We start from the raw sequence: 18,666 nt of genomic DNA on the forward strand, positions 1-18,666 counted from the left end.
GGCTGAATGGTAGATACTGATGGTAGTGTGAATCCCATTGATTCTAATTCTTCGCGTATTATCACCCTTATCGTTTCTCGTAGGTTTGGATCAGTCGTAATACGGGCCGCGTCACTGTCCGGTTGTAGGCGCATCGACTCAAGTTCTTCGAGGCGCTGACAGGTTGTCGCAACGTCAGCAACGGTAGCTGGATTCTGGATTGCAAGGACATGGAATGCGACGGGTCCAATGCCCTTAAGAAGCTGGCGTACCTTGTCTGACTCTGTCATTGGGGTGTCAACCCGGCGGCAAAGTGAAAGGACATCCTCGATGTAGGATGTATACGACTCCCCGATGTGCTGTTTCCGAGTCGCAAGAGCTTTCCTTGCGAGAGCTGAACGGACAGCCGGTGTGCCAAAGACATGGCGAAGCTGATCTTTGAAGGCTGACCAGTCGGGGATGTCCATGAAGTGGTTGAGGAACCACGTCTTCGCGACACCCGTGAGGTAGAATGACACGTAAGCGAGTTAGTAGGTGTTATCCCACCGGTTAGCAGCGCCGACCCGTTCGAAATCGTCCAGCCATTCCTCCACATCTTCCCCGCGCATACCAGCGAAGGGATGGGGCTCACGCTGGAGGCTGTTAATGACGTGAAAAGGCGCGGCACGCGGTGGCGGAGTGGGAACGGCTGCAGCACCGACCTCTTCTTGGTGCGACATATTTCCGGACACCTGGCCCAAGCGGCGACCTGAACGTAGCTCCAGGGGGTAGAGTGGTCGAGAGGATGGCGGGGGATCCAACAGCACGCTCCACCACGTATGGAGTCTTGGTTTGGAAGACCTTTATTAGGCCCGAAGAACCGGCAGCCGACAGCTGAGATGATCGGACCAAGATGATGATGCTACGCGACAACGATGGGGATGCATGAGCCACACATGATAATGATGATAATGTACCGGTGAAGAGGATGCGTATTCTAAATGCCCACAATATATATATTTATATATATGTGTGTTTACTGTGTACATATATCTACAAGTTATATTTCTCAATACAGAATGCACCACCACCTGCCTACAGCTTTGACACCTAATGAAAGAAGTACACTTATGTTACAAAACATCATCATGAATTTTCTGGGCTTGCAATAGCAATACGCCAATAGAATACTTGAAAAGCAGCACAATTTAAGCTGTGAATACACAATGAGAACTGGTTACAGCGAATTTGCGCAGATTAACAGACGGTCTATATATACAATTGGTACTTTTTTATGTTTTGGATGACCCCGTTCGCCTAGAATTTATGACTCTTAGGTACACGCTTTCCTTCAGATCGGCCTCCCGGTATTATAAGCACTCGAAGCTCACATAAAAGAAGCAGAGTTAAGTGCCAACCACTGGCACACTTATGCACGCGCCTACGCGTCAAAAGCGTCTAGTCGCGCCTGTGGAGGAAAAGGGCGCGCCACCACTGACACGCGTCAACCGCGTTAACGCCCACGCGTCCAAGGCCGATGCACAATGTTGCTTGACCTTTTGGCTTAGAACTGTCCAAGTTCAGCACAGAACGGCACGTTCTTAACTGGAGTGGGTTTATATGTTTTAGACGATATGAGAACAAGGTAAAAAATTGATAGTGCTTCGCCCACCACAGTTTAGACTACTTTAGAAGTGATTGACATTTCAGTGTCCAAAGTAACTACAGTGGTATGCACCAGAAATCAACATCGGTGCGTGCGCCACTCCCGCAAATGAACATTCGCGTCTAGCATACTGTACGTCTATCATGGCGTGTGCTGGGTTCTCCTTAAGGAGGGGGGGGGCAAAAGTTTGCCCCAGTTCTCCTCCCCAGGGCTGACTTAGCGCCCCCTCTCTATTATGTTAATATATGGAGTTGACATTGAGCTTTCCCCCCCCCCCCTCCTCTCTGCGGTGAATGAGGCGGCGGCTGCCCTCCTGATCAGGTTTACAAACCACCGGGTTTCTATACTTGCACTACCAAATTTTTTAACAATATCTTGAATATGCTGGTACCTTCAGTATATTTACACAACATATTTTATGTCAGTCAACTTAATAATAACGCCTGCAACTTCAAGATCTGACAGATTTAAGTCAGTCATAAGACTACAACTGAGGCCAGAGTAGCAGGCTTTCGGCTGATGTGTGTGTTCGAAATATTCTCTAATGCAACAAAGCACACCTGGTTCTTATCGATACAAGAGATATTGGCCATAAGATAGGAACCAAATACTGCTTAGAATGCCTTCGGGCATTTTCTATAGTCGAAATGTGCTCTAATGCAACTAACTGTGCCCGACACTTCATGATCTGACAGATATCGGTCATAATACTGCAACTGACCCCTGTATGAAAGACTGCTGGACGTTGTCTTTAGTCAATGTATTCTCTAAAACGACAAATGACGCCCAACTGTTCATGGAGTCACAGATAGCGGCCATAATATTAGAACTGAATCCCTAATGGAAGACTTCTGGACGTTGTCTTAAGTCAAAGTATACTCTAAAACGTCAGACGACATTCAACTGTTCATTAAGTCACAGATAGCGGTCATAATAATGGAACTGAACCCTGTATGGAAGACTTCTGGACGTTGTCTTTAGTCAATGTATTCTCTAAAACGACCCCCAACTGTTAATGAAGTCCCAGATATTGGTCCTAATATTAGAACTGAAACCTTAATGCAAGACTTCTGGACTTGTCTTTAGTAAAAGTATTCTCTAAAACGATAGACGACCCCCAAATGTTCATGAAGTCACAGATATCGGTCATAATATTAGTACTGAAACCTTAATGCAAAACTTCTGGATGTTGTCTTTAGTCAAAGTATTCTCTAAAACGACAGACGACACCAAACTGTTTATAAAGTCATAGATAGCGGTCATAATAATGAAACTGTACCCTGTATGGAAGACTTCTGGACGTTGTCTTTAGTCAAAGTATTCTCTAAAACGATACCCAACTGTTCATGAAGTCACAGATATCAGTCATAATATTAGAACTGAAACCTAATGCAAGACTTCTGGACGTTGTCTTCAGTCAAAGTATTCTCTAAAACGACAGACGACACCCAACTGTTTATGAAGTCACAGATATTGGTCATAATATTAGATCTGAAACCTTATGCAAGACTTCTGGACGTTGTCTTCAGTCAAAGTATTCTTTAAAACGACAGACGACACCCAACAGTTCATGAAGTCACAGATATCGGTCATAATATTGGAACTGAATCCTTAATGGAGGACTTCCGGACGTTGTCTTCAGTCAAAGTAATCTTTTAAACGACAAGCGACACCCAACTGTATATTGACGCGTGTCTACTTGTGGACGATAACGATGATGGGGCATTTAGTGGGCACGAGCTAGTGGGCCTCTAGCTTCTCTCGAGGCTGAAAAAGACGATCTTGTGACTGAGCTGTCGAGGACACGCTGCTTTCGTCGTCTCAAGGTGTATCTGTGTTTTATTCGCGTTGTACCGCGACACTGGTGGAGGCGCTGGGCCGCGACCCTGTCTGATGCTCCACACGCCCGCTGGGAGCCGCTCATCGAGTCCAAATGCATTGTCACCTGTAGAAACACCGGTGCATCGCTCCAGTCGACGGTTGCGAGGCCTCGCGTCAGAGCTGACTCACTCACCGGAACCTGCTAGGCACCGCACAGCTCAACCAATGGCCAACGCAAGCTCGCAACAGGTGCCCCAAGGCAGCTTTCCGACGCACCCATCTCAGGTGACCCTCTTTCAACCCCTCGTTCCCGATCGCTTTAGTGGCGGTGCCCGCTAAGACGTTCACGACTGGCTTGATCACTATGAGCGTGTTGCCAAGGTAAATCATTGGTCAGAACAGGAAAAGCTTTCACGCACCTATTTCTACCTTGACGACGGTGCTCGTACTTGGTATGAGAATAGAGAAGGCAATCTGTCAGCTTGGCCCGACTTTCAAGAGAAGTTCGTCGATACCTTCGCCAATATCGAAAGAAGGGACCGTGCGCAGCAGTTATTGGAGCTATGGGTTCAAAAACCCAACGAAACCGTTGCAATGTTTGCCGAGGACATGACTCGTCTCTTTCAACGAGCTAACCCGCACATGACGGAAGATAAAAAGTTGAGTTACCTCATGCGCGGTGTCAAGGAGCAGCTTTTTTCCGGGCTACTGCGCAACCCTCCGACTACCGTGGTTGACTTCATTAAGGAGGCTACAGCTATCGAGCGGGGCCTTCATCAACGCTGCAGGCAATATGACCACATGTCCTGCAATGTCCCAATCAATGCTATCGCCATGGCGTCTGAGAGTCAGAGCTGCTTGCGAGACTTGATTAGGGAGATAGTTCGCGAGGAACTGCAGAAGTTGCGGAATCCTGTTGCCGAAAATCCCATCGCATCGATCGCTGAAGTCGTACGCCATGAAATCCACCAAGCGTTGTCCACGGCTAGTCCTGATGCTCAGCAGCGTCCTATGAGCTACGCTGCCGCTCTCCGACGTCCACCACCCGCTATGCTGACGCCGTACCACCAGGTGCAGATGGCCCCTTCGTATCCGCCGCAAGAGCAGACACTGCATCAACCACCTACGCTACAGCCATACAACCAGCCATCCACAGCCACCCCATGGGCATCGACGCGTCCACCAACCCGGAAAACAGATGCATGGCGCACCGTGGACAGGCGTCCACTATGCTTTCACTGCGGAGGTGCAGGACATATTGCCCGTCATTGCTAGCATCGAGGGGATTCATTTCGTCCTCAACGACCTTGGTTTGACGGTCGACGTGCCAATGAAGAATACACTCCGCGCCGTGACGACACCTCTTTCCCCGTTATCACTTTGAGGACGGCTCTACCACTGCAGAGAAGGCAATGCCTGCTCACCCTCCTGGTCCGAGACGTCAGTCCCGCTCTCCGTCCCCCGCGCGTTCGCCTTTGTCGCACCACCGCACCTATGCGAACCTTAATACAAGAAGGTCACCTAACCCGCGCCGGGGAAACTGAGAGCGGCGACCTCCGGGGGCAAGGTTGCAGGCCATAAAGATAATGACAAGAAGCCCCCACAGCACGACGCCATACAGCCGATAAGCCGTGAAAACGATGAAATTGTGACTGCTGACCTTAGTGTTCTTCTCGACGGCCAGAAAGTGACAGCTTTAGTCGACACTGGAGCCGACTTCTCCATTATCAGTCAGGACCTCACCGACAGCCTCAGAAAAGTGAAGACGCCGTGGACGGGCCCTCATATAAGAACAGCAGGAGGCCAGTTATTGATGGCCTCGGGAAGATGTACCGCAAGAATTGACATCGGAGGTTCTCCTTTCACTGCGTCGTTCGTCGTTATCGCCGCATGCTGCAGAGACGTAATTCTCGGCATGGACTTTTTACGGGAATATGGTGCCGTCATCAACATACCAGAGAGCTTGAATACGTTTTGCAACAGTTCGGGCTTACCCGATTCCCCAGAGGCGCGACCAAACCAACTGCGTCTTACTGATGACGATGTGGTTCTCCCTCCGAGGTCATGCACGCTTGTTTCTGTGGCGGCCGCTGCTCAGTTTGACGCCGAAGGAGTTGCGGACCGAATTAGCTCGCTGCTCTTCACCCACGGTATTGCTGTCGCACGAGGTATCGTCAGAGTTGCTGCTGGACGCACGGACTTGCTGCTGACCAATTTTAGTGCTGAGCGCCGGCATCTTCCTAAAGGCACGGCTGTCGCTTACTTCGACGATGTCATAGATGCCGAAAGCTGCTTGGCAGTGGTCGACGAGTCGCTGAATCTTGATTCAGCGCCTGTTCTGGACGTTAGCATTACTTTGCCAAAAGACGACCGACGCAGACTCCTTGAGTTACTGGCCAAATTTCAAGACTGCTTTTCGACAACATCAAGAGTTGGCCGCACGCCTCTAACCAGGCATCGAATAATTACCGAGGAAACGGCGAGACCTATTCACCAGAACCCTTATCGCATGGCTCCAAAAGAACGTGAAGCGATACAACAGCAGGTAGACAGAATGCTTGAAGATGACGTCATTCAGCCTTCACAGAGCCCATGGGCGTCGCCTGTAGTCTTCGTTAAGAAAAAGGACGGCAGCCTGCGCTTCTGTGTGGATTACCGGAAGCTAAATCAGGTGACCAAGAAAGACGTATATCCACTACCGCGTATAGACGACTCTCTCGACAGACTTCGACATGCTCGATACTTCTCTTCAATGGACTTGCGGAGTGGATATTGGCAAATCAAGGTGGACCCGAGAGACCGCGAGAAGACCGCTTTTGTGACACCAGATGGGTTATATGAATTTAGGGTCTTGCCATTCGGTTTGTGCTCAGCCTCTGCTACCTTTCAAAGACTCATGGATACCGTGCTTTCTGGGTTGAAGTGGAAAACATGCTTAGTATATCTGGACGACGTCATAGTGTTTTCCGCGACGTTTGACGAGCACCTTGAAAGACTTGAGGTGGTCTTACGAGCCATACAGTCCGCGGGCCTGACGTTGAAGCCTGAGAAGTGCCACTTTTGCGACGAAGAGCTGCGATTTCTCGGTCATGTCGTCAGTCATGCTGGTATTCGTCCCGATCCTGAAAAAATCGCAGCCGTAGACCAGTTCCCTATGCCGACCGATAAAAAGGCTGTCAGACGCTTTCTCGGCCTCTGCGCGTATTATCGACGATTTATCGCGGACTTCGCACGCATAGCATCACCACTAACTCGCCTAACAAGAGAAAACGTCACCTTTGAGTGGAATAACGAAGAAAAAGCTGCTTTTAACGATCTTCGCCAGCGACTACAAACACCCCCAGTCCTTGCCCACTTCGACGAGAGAGCCCATACGATGCTTCACACCGATGCTAGCAATGTTGGTCTGGGAGCTGTGCTTGTGCAGCAGCAACATGGCGCAGAAAGGGTAATCGCTTACGCAAGCAGAACGTTAACACGTGCTGAGGCTAATTACTCCACGACTGAGAAGGAATGTCTCGCCGTGGTATGGGCGGTTACGAAATTTCGTCCGTATTTATATGGCCGCCCCTTCAAAGTAATTAGCGACCACCACTCACTCTGTTGGTTAACTAATCTTAAAGACCCTACCGGCCGATTAGCGCGTTGGAGTCTCAGGCTGCAGGAATTCGACATGGCAGTCGTACATAAGTCAGGGAAGCGACATATGGACGCCGACTGTTTGTCCCGTTCACCCATTGAGTCGGCAACCCTACCCGAGGAGGAGGAAACATCATTTCTCGGTGTCCTCGACACGACCACCATTGCGCAGCCACAACGAGACGACGCTGAGTTGCTTGGCTTAATTACCTACTTGGATGGCAGATCTCGGAAGGCGCCAAGAGTTTTCGCAAGAGCGTTGTCATCATTTTGTTTACGTGACGGAGTACTCTATAAATAAATTTTTCGTCGACGGGATCTGCCTATCTGCTCGTCATCCCAGCTGCCCTTCGCACCGAAGTACTGAAAGCATGCCACAACGAGGTTACCTCTGGCCACTTGGGTTACACAAGAACGTTGGCCAGGGTACAGCAAAGGTATTACTGGCCAAGACTAACCACAGCCGTGAAGCACCACGTTCGTACTTGTCTCGACTGCCAGCGACGCAAGTCACCGCCAACTAAACCAGCTGGCCTCCTGCAACCCGTACAGGTCCCAATGACTCCATTCCACCAGATCGGCATGGACATTTTGGGCCCACTCCCTACGTCTATCGCAGGCAACCGATGGGTTATCGTCGCGACGGATTATTTGACCCATTATGCCGAGACAAAGGCTACCCAGAGAGGTACAGCAGCGGAGGTGGCAAGATTTTTTATCGAGAATATTGTACTGAGGCATGGTGCACCAACCGTCGTAATCACAGACAGAGGAACTGCATTTACAGCAGCTCTTTTGGACCATGTTTTGATGCTGAGTGGAACAACGCATCGTAAGACCACCGCATACCACCCACAAACGAACGGGCTGACAGAGCGTATAAACAAAACCATTGAAGACATGCTTTCGATGTACGTTGACGTCGAACACAAAAATTGGAATACAATCTTGCCTTACATAACGTTTGCATACAACACGGTTAAGCAAGAAACGACCCGCATGACACCTTTCAGCCTCGTTCATGGACGGGAGGTACGAACCATGTTAGATGCAATGTTACCGCACGAAGGCGACGACATCGTCCCGGACGCCGACACGTTTACATAACGCGCAGAAGAAGCTAGGCAACTTGTACGTTTACGGATCAGCCAGCAGCAAGACTACGATGCGGGCCGCTACAATGCTCACCGCAGAACAGTCGTCTACCAAACTGGCGACAAAGTATGGGTCTGGACGCCCATACGAAAACGAGGACTTTCTGAAAAACTCTTAAGAAGATACTTTGGACCGTACCTAGTTGTGCGACGACTGAGCGATGTCACTTACGAAGTTGTTACCGACTGTTGGAATAGTACAAGGCGTCGCCAGCATCATCCTGAACTCGTTCACGCAGTCCGCATAAAACCCTACGTCAGCGAGTGATTGCATGATACTTTAATTTAGAAAAAAAACTGCATTACAGACTGCGCATCGGGGCGATGCTCTTTGGGAGAGAGGCAAATGACGCGTGTCTACATGTGGACGATAACGATGATGGGGCATTTAGTGGGCACGAGGTAGTGGGCCTCTAGCTTCTCTCGAGGCTGAAAAAGACGATCTTGTGACTGAGCTGTCGAGGACACGCTGCTTTCGTCGTCCCAAGGTGTATCTGTGTTTTATTCGCGTTGTACCGCGACAATATGAAGTCAAAAATATCGGTCATAATATTGGAACTGAACCCTGTATGGAAGACTTCTGGACGTTGTCTTTAGTCAAAGTATTCTCTAAAATGACAAATGACGCCCAACTCTTCATGAAGTCACAGCTATCGCTCATAATACTGTGACTGAACCCTTCATGGAAGGCAGCAAAAATGTTATCCAATGCAATAAAACACACCCGACACGTCATGATGCAACAGATATTAGTGACCAGATTGGAACCGAGCACAACGTGGAACACTTTTGGATGGTATATTTGTTTATTTTCAAATACGGCAGCTCAGTGTGAGGCTATTGCAAAACTGGCGTACAAAATGAAAGGATTTAAACAGTAATATCACATTAAGTGTGCCAAGGTAAACAATTATCACTACTCCTGAGTGCACCCCTGTAATAAATGAGGGAAATAGGCGTTATTATTATACAAGTGCCTCCAAAAAGTCAGATACACTGGTATTAGGAATCAAACCAAGTAGATCAATCCAGTGTTTGATAACTTTATTTGAACGTGTTAGAGAGCTCTACAAATGACTTCTAAGCTGGATGGTGATTGCGCATCAGTGCTGTGTTGAAGACTTCAGCACTTTGCTGGTAGTTTAAATATCTTTTAACATCCACAAAATGCATCTGACACTTCTTGATGAGACAGACATTCATTTTGAGATTACAGCCAAGCACTGTGGCTTTCACATGTCATCAATTGTCAAAATACCCTAAATACAATAAAGCAGCCAAAAATTTTTGATGGGACAGATACCTATCATAGGATTGCACCAGAGCACCGTACAGAGGTTTTGGCAAATTTTCCAACAGAACTAAACTGAATAAACCTAAGTGCATGCATATATATAATGCAAGTTAATTCATATACTAAAAAACTGAACAGAAATGAAGGACATCTTGGAAACACATACAAATATTCAATGTTCGGAACCATCGAATATTATCTTCAGCTCATTACAGTCTGGAGGAACATATAAATACATGCACAGCTCTCAAAGGTCTCATAGGTCACATGAGGTACTTTTTGCATTTCTTCCGTACAAAGTGCAGTACCAGACTAGTGCGCCTTAATTCTTTCTGTGCATAGATGTGGTGATCTTCTCTTCCAACAATCGTGTCATCGTGCAGCTGATTTCAAATCAGGTGCTTCTCAGAAGGTTTTCAGTTATCTGTCCAGCTGTAAACAGAACGCACGTTATGTTATAGAAAACTGTAAAACGACGGAGAAGCGCCATTGTATGCCAATAGCTATGAGTATCAGAATGAACTATAAGTTAAGAATGTGTGTGTTAGAATGCCTCCAAACAACGTATGTGCTACTGAGCGTGGCAGATAAGCAGAAGAAGCAAGGAGTGAAATAGCAGGCAATACCAGCAGCACTTAATCATGCAACTTTCTTTTTCGATCACCACAGCAACGCATGCTTGAGTTTCTGTCTTGTACGTGAATGGAAATGAGACCACTGACAGCTGAATGTTTCAGCGCTGGTGGTACCCGACACGAAGTCACCTCACAGTGCTACCAACCAGCGCACGCTTGTTATGAGCTTGGCAACACACGAAAACGATTTGCACTGAAGCCAACGAATGTTTCAGCGTCGTGCGATCCGCGAGTACACTTCTATAAGTACGTACGTTTTCATATCACGGGAATCTGTTGGCTAGTGCGAGGTTCGCTTTCAGCGATTATGAATACCGATGTTGAAAACAAACACAGTGCAGATAAAAACTCCTCTGTATGAACTACGCGATATTTCGGGCGTCGTATATGGTGTCTATGTTGCGACGGAAACTACCGTAGAGTTTTTTCAGCCGATGTTCCTCGCATGTGCTGGTTCAAACGAACTAGATGGTAGAGGCCTGCACAGGATGCAGATTACACCGATCTGAATTGCCTCCGCGGTAGGTGAGGGCTCACGCTCAAACCTGCGAACCTCCAAAAACTGTTTACACTCGTTTTTAGCACAGAAAGTCACAGATCAAAGCACAATAACACCGACATGCTCCTTCCGCTCGGCCGACGATCGCACACGGGACCGGCGCTAGCATAGTCGGCGGCATTCACTGGATTTGTCGGCGTCGCTCGAACTCAGCATGAAACCGCGTCACGCTGGTAGCACTCACAGTCGCTCGCCGTTTCGTTGTCGTTCTAGATTACGAAGCGGTAATTAAGGAACGTTTGGAGTAGTTTCCATGCTTGCTTTCAGCCCTCAGCTGTGCCTTCAAAGCGGCGGCCATTAGGCACAGCATTCGGAGTCATCGCGGCCTCTGGTTGGTTGGCGCGCGGCTCCTGGTTGGTTGGCGCTGCTGTACGCGTGGTTACGTAGCACACACGTGCAAAAATATCAAGCCCGGCTTGAACCCTTGTGCCTCCTCACGTACGCCCCTCCGACGCCGACGCCGAAAGGCGCATTTGACGCTTTTGACGCGTAGACGCGAGCATACGCGTGCCAGTGGTTGGCACTTAAGCGTGAAAGCGCGCTGTTTAAACAATACGAGCTTTTCAAAAAACATTATTTATTTTCTTCCGCAACACTGACATAACAAAACTCAGTCGTCGCCGATATAAATGTTGTGACAACATTAGTTATACTCGGGTTTCTCATGAAACAATCGAGCACATGTGGGCTCATATGAGGAACAGTGCTCTGGATATCGTAGACATTGCCGGCATAGTGAGCGTATGATTTATTCGCAATATGGATACGTCTCTTTGTAATTCGCTAGTAGCCACTAATGATGTCGCGTAGCTCTGAGGGCTGCTTGAGTAAGGAGCTAAGCGGATCCGCTCAAATTACGACTTAACGTGTTCTTTTTTGTTTGATCGGTAGGTTTTTGAAACAGTGAATGTCTGGACGCAATTTCGGCATGCCTGCGTATTTATTCGTTCACCATGGCGCGTAGCAGGTGTTGATACACTTGTGAAGGCTCAGAAGCGCATTAAACGCGCTAAACACGAGCAATTACACGCTTTCGCGCACGCGCTCCCGATGCTGACGCTCCTGAGATCTTCAGTACCATGGAACTACAGCACCGCCGCTACTGTCACCCGCCGGAAAATCTGCCGAGATACGGTGCGACCGCCTCGTTCACTTTACGGCACCCTTCTAGTAGTAGCAGTACACACGTTTGCCAAGTCTTCATACTTTTGGATGGCGAATCGTACTAGCGGCTTTGTTTATTGCTGGTTACGGTTTTGTTTTGAAAAAAAAGAACGAACTTTTTGAACTTTGTGACTTGATTCGAAATGATAAGCCTAAAAGAGTTAGGTTACGAAGCACAAAGGCTGAAAATTTGCTAATTTATTTTTCGTAAAAAAACATCTTTAAGCCACACGAACACACATGAAACCAGAAGCAGGCAAGAAGTACAAAAATTACACAAATGTGTGAACTATGCATCATTCCCATGCTCGCTGAAGCGCCGTACGTTGCAGCTCTCATAGACACTTGCGTCAGAGTTCCCTGTACTGTAGAGATGGAAACTCGAAGATTTGTAGCATATATATGCGATAGTGCGAGAAGAATAAGGCAGTTGTTGCTTTGGCGTCGATCTGTTTCTTTCCTCACCTCCTTTTTCTTTTTTTCAATCTTATGTATTGTTTGTGCCAAAGAAGTTCTGTTCTTATTTACCTTGCGAAGTTGCTTTTTTTAGCACTTCTTCGAATGAAGTGTGATATGTGCCGTAACATATGATTGTTGTAAACATGACCTTGTGCATATTAAACACGTACGGTCAGCTAAAAAGGGCAGCAAAAGAGAAGATCGACAGGGCATTCTGGCTCTCTTTTGTGTCTCTAGTGGTTGCAATTAGCTGCTGCGGATTGCATTCACCTTGAAACGGCGGCGAGAGGAAATGAACTTGACCTGATAATTTACGCAGAAGAATAAGTAGCAAATACAGGAATTCCAGGGAGGCAGAAATTCAGACATGTATTTTGCTTTTAGGGCTCACTAGACTCCAGGCTCGCCATATATATACATTTCAGTGTTCCCTGGGACTCACGGATTCACCTCAGTTTGAGCCTATAAGTGAGCCGACTCATAAGTTTTTTAGCATACTTTAACCTTTTCGATCATGGTGTCAATGCTCTTTAATGCCGATACCTCACACAACTCTGCCATACAACTTTTGATCTGCACTTGAAAATACATATTGCGGTGGTTCCAATTTAGCGAGGAACTCGCACGATATATCTTCATCAAGTACTTCCCGTGAAATGTAGCTTGGGGGGAGAGGTGGCACCTGGGCGCCATCCGCTAAATCACGCTCTAATTGATAAATATTGATGTGGATCATAAACGCTTGTGCGTTGAGTTGCGTGTGCAGAGGCGAGTGTAAACGGGAGCAGTTTGGTCGCCTAACAAAGGCACAGCTCACTCAGACTCATTCAAGACCTATGTTTTGCCCTTAGGGCTCCCGCGAACTCACACTAAAATGTTATTCAGCCAGGTGCACTCGTACTCAACCTCACAGATCGATCAGAGGCTGGTGATTGTCGGAGTGTGTTTGCCAATCTATGTTCACCTTAGTTAATCATTCAATGGCAAATCGACATCGCGACTGGCATATGTATTTTTAAAACTATTTATTAACAAGAACACGCAAGAGCACGTAGTCTTCCTGACGGCTTGTCTCTAAATCGTCAACGTCATCAATATGGCCACTCCAGTTCCTAATAATTGAGCTGCCACCCGAGTGTCATATGAAAAATTGTTTGGTTGCTGGCCTATGGTTCGGACGCCATCCTGCCATGTCACTGTTTATGGGCAAGTTCGTGGAAGAAGTCAACAACTTTGGCAACCTGATCTGGAATACCGCATCATCAGTCATTAAGTCGACCATTCATGCTGTCTGCTGCTGCGTCGATGCACCTGCTCATGCTGCTGTGACTAGTATGGTCCAGTTTATTAGCTTGTTCGGGTGTCCCTAATGCTACGCTTGCGGAGAGCATCATGAAGGTAATTTATTCCCGTTGTGTATATTGCATTAAATTGAGGGCCTCACTGTTGAGAAAATATAGCTGGTGCCTAAACTACTGCTACAATATAGTGTTTTGCTACTAGTAGTAACATGCTATCAAAAACTTAGAATTATAAAGCTTTTATATTTTCAAATTAAAAATGCCTAGTATCTAATAACAGAAAGCGATAAGACCCAGTGTATCCACTATACAAAAAACCATAATTTCATCAAGTGGTTCATAGCCTGTGTGTAAATTGCACTATTTGCATCGTCTGATGATAAGGGCTTTGTGGTTACTGAAGCTTTTATACAAATTTTTTCTAGGACGCCAGAGGTACATGAATGTCGTGGCAGATGAGCTGCGAACACCAAAAGGCATGATGCGAGACATGAAACATGACATTGAGGTCGGCGAGCCAATGAATGGGCTGAAAAGACCTTCCCCGCTTGGAAGCATAATTGAAGTTTTTGCGCACACACACAAGGACACAGAAGAAGGGAACACAAGGACCAGCGCAGCTGGTCCTTGTGTTCCCTTCTTCTGTGTCCTTGTGTGTGTGCGCAAAAACTTCAATTATGCAGCAGTACCAACTAGCCCGTCTTTCCGTATTATTCCGCTTGGAAGGTTGAAGGGCTTTGACCTTGTCCTCTGCCAAACTGTGGACTTCACGAACTGTGTCCTTCACGCATTGTGTCCGTCACCATGTGTTTCGCGGATGCTTGGTTCGACTCCAGCAACAATCAAAAAGCATATTACATAAGCTGGTATTGCTTTGTAGAATACAAGTCGGGGTTCAGACCCATGTTTTTGACTAAGGACAAAACATAACTCGTTGCGAACACCTTCCCTCCTGCTGGTCTCAATATGTCCTGAAAATTTCTAGAGAAACACGCTCACCTGTAGCTAAATATATCCTACATGATTGGCGAAGGTTATGAAGGCTACTTGTCGTTAGTTAGAACCTTTTTATGGAATTCAAGGGACATTGGCTTTGGACAATGCAGAAGGGTTGATAGGTGCGCTGGTTGGTATTGATTTATGATGAAAACTTGGCAGAGCAAGGAAAAAAGGCACAGTGTGTACCTTCCTTTTTCTTTTGTCTTGCTTGTTTATATGGCCAAATTTTCATCAAAAGTTTAATAGTTTCTGCCGTGCAAGTTGAAATAACCTTCCATGTCTAATTCTCATTGTCAGTTTACTGGAAATGAATAAGCTTTCACGAAATTCACACAGAGCAATTCCTTGACATATACAATTTATTATGTTGTGTGTGGCAGTTTTCCATATCTTTTAAAAAGAATTATTCAGGTGATGTGCCTTAGAAGGCAGACAGTGTCACAAAAGTTCATTATTACATGCATGAACATTTGCACTGAAAGTTTTAACATATGTTGTACATGAAATGTGTCGGTAAATATAAATGGGATGATTGTTGTAGATACGTTCAGTACATGCACTTCCATAATGTTTAATTTATGCTGATCTAACATGTGAGTAGCCAGTTCATGTAATTATGCAAATTTGGCATGCTTGTGTCCATTATGTCCAGGTTATGCGATTACGTCACTTCTGCTATCGCTGAAGTCATGTATCTTAGTATTTCACTTCACAACATAGTTATTCACACACACACACACACACACATATATATATATATATATATATATATATAAAGTAAAAGATCAAGAATGCTAGCTAATGCTGAAGCAGCAAGGCATAAGTAGACTACATCAGGGATGACAGGTTGCATTAAAAATACCATAATAGGACAACAGCTTTAGAATAAAAGCCGGTTGGATTTTTTTTGCAACGATGAAAGCTTTGCAGTATAATATAAATCTATGTTTTGCTTTCGCAGTTTTCTGGCAGTAATATTCTCTATAGAGCCATGTGGACCGGCTTATCCACTCGAATGTGACTTAGTGTGGTGATACTGAGCGCAGTGCCACTGAATGCGGTGCGACTGCACACTGGAGCGATGTAGCGCAGCCACAGAGAGTGCTTTGCATCATCTACTTCAACAATGGAGAATGTTTTATTTACACAGCTGTGACGCACCCATTAAACGTGACACACACATTAAACGTGCGCCGCTATGGTTAAGTGCCCTGCTACACTTTGATGCACTTGGTGAAGCACAGCCGGGCAGTGCTGTGTTCCTCATTTGAGTGGGCGAGTTCATACAATATTTTCTAACCTTCGTAAGCAGAGAGTGGAAACAAAATACAAAAGGGAAAAGAATTAGTTTCGGAAGGAAGGCAGTGTAGGGTTTGTGTTTTCTGAAGTGCTACAGACTACTTCTGACCTGCAGAAAATGGCCTTTGAATCTCAAAAAAAAACAATCCCCAAGCATCTACCTTTATTCAGGTCAAAATTTTGGTGAAAGTCATTTAGAATAAGGTATATGCGATTTATTAATTATAGTTACATTACTTGAAAGAATCACTTGCAAGTGTAACACTCTTGATATGAAAGACCACCGGATAAAATATTGGGAGGCTAACAGCAAACACTACTGAAGCTGAAGTTAAAGGCTAAAGGGCTGTTTTTTTACATGTGAATAGCTGTCATCTCCAGTTGGTGGTTCAAACCGATTGACATTGGTTAGTAATATGCTAGGGCCTCTAGTAACGAGTTGCACTTAAGTACTAACTTTAACAACTGTTATCCCAGGCCTATCTTTGTTTTTTTAAGTAGTTGAAAAAAAACGATCCTTATTATATAAATATAGATGAACAGTATATTTTTGTTAAAAAATGTTGGCCCTGCAATCAAGATGTGTGTCCATTTAAGATTTTCCTGGTTTATTCTCTTACCACAGACAATAGTACATGAGTTCTGCAAGCCATTGATGTAGAGTGCACTATGCTGCCAAGTAAACGTGCGGGAAGTAGAAAAAAAGCAACTTGTTAATCACACAGATCAGTATTTCAGCACTACAGAGACTTATATCTGGTGCCTAAAATGGATGCTTATGCTTCAATATGGCAGTGTCTCTTTTATGGTTTTTTTTGCAAAATTAAGTCCCTCTTATAAAATGATGGAATGGGTTACTTATATCACATAATACGGCGGGGCGCCCATCAACTGTCGCTCAGGTGTACAAGAGGCTGCTCTTCATCAATCCTCAGTGCTTCACTAAACTCCCAAGCTCGATCAGAGAACGCTGCCATTGGAAGGCAAGCGAATGGTGCAACTGGCTCCTATTTTATGCCGTGCCATGCTGCTCAGAGATCCTGCCACAGTGCCACCTGAACCACTTTGTGCTTCTTGTTGAAGATGTGTACATACTCCATTTAGAAGAGCTGTTTTCGCTACAAGTTTAGCGCGCTGGTAAGTTGCTCAGATTGACTGTAGAGTGTAAAGAGTTATGAGTTATGAGATGAAAATGTTTGCTTGCTGATTTTCTTAGATGCAAAGCCAATCCGAAAGGTGAAACGCATGAACGAATACAGGTGAGGGTAATATGGCTCTTCTAGCAAATTCTTTTGTTCTGAGGTGAAATCTTGTGCGTGTGAGTGTTTTTGATGCTTTTAAAAAGCATGGTTGTTTAAGAGTCGCTTTTTAGGTTTGGGCCTTTAGGAAAACAAATGCATCTTGTAGTTAAGTTGGTGATGATCATGCCTGAAAAGTATAAAGTGCCCAAGTGGCACATAAGTGGTAGAAAATAAAACAATGCTGTGTTTTTTTGTTCTTCATGGAAGTTAGATTTTAGATAGGTAAAGGCAGCACACGTGCATTCCACCATACAGTGCACTGCTTGGAAGTTCCACAGCTTGTTGTTCGCTCGATTCCATCTATCTTTATCAAGGTGTATCGCTTACTACAGCATATGTTTTCAGTTCTTTGTTATACAATGGGGAGTGCCAAGCACTCAGTGTAACAGCGCTGAGAAGAAATCTAGAAAAGAAATAAAATATTTTGTGGCACAAAGGCGCAAGCAAGTACAGCCTGCAAGAACGAAAGAAAGTCATTGGGGCCTTGTCACTACACATTATATGGCTTGCTCTTACATCACAATTACATAGGCCATAAGGGAGATATACCACCTGTGTGTGCTAAACTTAGAAAAAGGGGGGGGGGTGAATTGGCTAAGCCTGTGAGTTTCCTATAGAAGGCATCATAACAAAACAGTTCACAATCTTTGAACCAGCTCTATAATGAACGAATCTCAAATACAGTTCAGAGGAGATGCCCCCATATAGTGCCTTACAGCTTCTTACCAACCATGATTCTCAATGAGGTATGTGAAGGGCTTTTGTAATAGCCATATGTTTCTTTTGACCTTGTGACAGGTTCGGTAAAGAAAGCCAGTCGGGCTAGCTGTGAAACATTATTCTTTCAAGAGAAAAGTGGGTGAGCGTTTCATTTAAAAAATATTTTCACAAAAACAAAAACAAAAACACAAAAAGGGGAATGCTAAGAACCGCAAAATGTCTAACAAACACTGGCAGTTTTCGTTAACGAGGGGAAACTCCTACGAGTATAAACAGTCTCTTGGGTTTTTGAGTTGGAGTCTAGACGCGCAAGGAGATAGATACGGCTCACCAGTGGTTCACCTTCTTCAACAGTCCAGCGGTGAAGCTGCCGTGGTGGGAGTGCATAAGCTCGGGTCCATAGCTGGATGGCTCGCTCCCGCTTCAGTAGACGACATCGTCTGCGGCACTGTCTTCAGCTCGAACACCAGAACCAGGCCATGCCAGGAACTGCCAATAGCCTCGGTGGTGGTTGAATGGTCACCAGGACACCGTGATTTTCATCGCTGGCTCCTAGGGGAGTTAGTTTTTTTATGTATTCTTTTCAAAGGTGGCGACGTGCCTTGAGACAGCTATAGAGAAAATTAACTTTCTTATATGAATAAACTAGCAATACAAAGATACCATATGAGAAAACCTCAAAATAAACACTGTTGCA

The sequence above is a fragment of the Rhipicephalus microplus genome, chromosome X (assembly GCF_043290135.1).
Source record: "Rhipicephalus microplus isolate Deutch F79 chromosome X, USDA_Rmic, whole genome shotgun sequence".
NCBI lineage: Eukaryota > Metazoa > Arthropoda > Arachnida > Ixodida > Ixodidae > Rhipicephalus > Rhipicephalus microplus.